The sequence below is a fragment of the Papilio polytes genome, unplaced genomic scaffold (assembly GCF_000836215.1).
Source record: "Papilio polytes unplaced genomic scaffold, Ppol_1.0 DF822289.1, whole genome shotgun sequence".
NCBI lineage: Eukaryota > Metazoa > Arthropoda > Insecta > Lepidoptera > Papilionidae > Papilio > Papilio polytes.
In genome coordinates this window covers 1,936,024-1,937,257 of record NW_013526915.1, presented here as the reverse complement: position 1 = coordinate 1,937,257, position 1,234 = coordinate 1,936,024, and positions in this window count along the sequence as shown.

Genomic DNA, 1,234 nt, shown 5'->3' with positions numbered 1-1,234 from the left:
AAAACCCCACGGTGTCCCCTTAAGCGTTGAATTTTACTTACGGTCTACCTTAATCTTCGGTTTCTATTAATGAAATGATTATAAAACTTTTGTGTTGTTTTTAAAAGAGATTTTTTACAAGTGTTTTCAAGTGGAGACATGTTGACAATCATACAAATATTATAAATGCGAAAGTTTAGATGAATGGATGGATGTTTGTTAGAGTTTGTAGCCTAAACTGCTTAACGTATCTATATGAAATTTGGTATAGATGTAAAGGATAGTCTTGAGAAACACATAGATACTTTTATTGTTGTTTATTCCACGCGGACGGAGTCGTGAGCAAAGACTAGTTACTTTTTTGCTTAGTTCATGAAACAAAAGCAATGCGTAAATACGTCTACATTTCAATAACTATTTATATTCGAGGCGTAGTTTGAAATTAGTCAGTATTTGCGTTTAATATTGTCATATTTCGGACAGGTTTCCATCCTTAATCAATAGTTTGAAATTCCTCGCAGAACAGTTAACGAATTTATCGCTGTAATTAACTATAATTGGGTCAGGTATCCTTTATTTGTCTCAACGAGGTTTCATTGCTTGAAGACGGTAACTTACGAAGATGTGAAATAGTTGATAAGCTAATAAGTTATTTGGTAATTCCTAGTATTACTGAAAGACGGGTGAGATATTGAACGCTGATTTGTTTAGAGTTTTTTTGTTAGTTTTATGCCTAAAGTTTTCTTAATGATAAATAATTGTTTTATATTTGATCAATATAAAATCTGTATGACGATAGGATCAAATTGAAGTATTATTGGTTATTTTTTACTTATTTCGATGTTGACAGATTATTTTCTGAACTTTTAGCTATTTTAATGTATTTATTTATTTTATTGTATTCACGAATATTACCAATACGTTGATAAATATATCAATTGAATATCTAAATAACTGGGTTATGACCAAAATAATTGTAGTGTGTGTCTGTGCGTCTACGAAAACTCGTAGCCTGTGATCTACGAGGCGTAGCACTTAATGCAATGCTATTTTCGAAATGCTATTTTTAGTGAATGAATAATGAGTTAAAGTTCGTGGGCGTTAAGTTATAGTTGAAGTTATGACGTATAATATAGTTTTATCATTTAATTTCCTTCGTAGAGTTTTAAGTTGTAAGGTACGCGTGCGTAGCCCCGCCTCTAGCCCGCCCAGCGCTGAGTATAAATGCTGAGACCGCCGGCGACCAGGCCGCTAA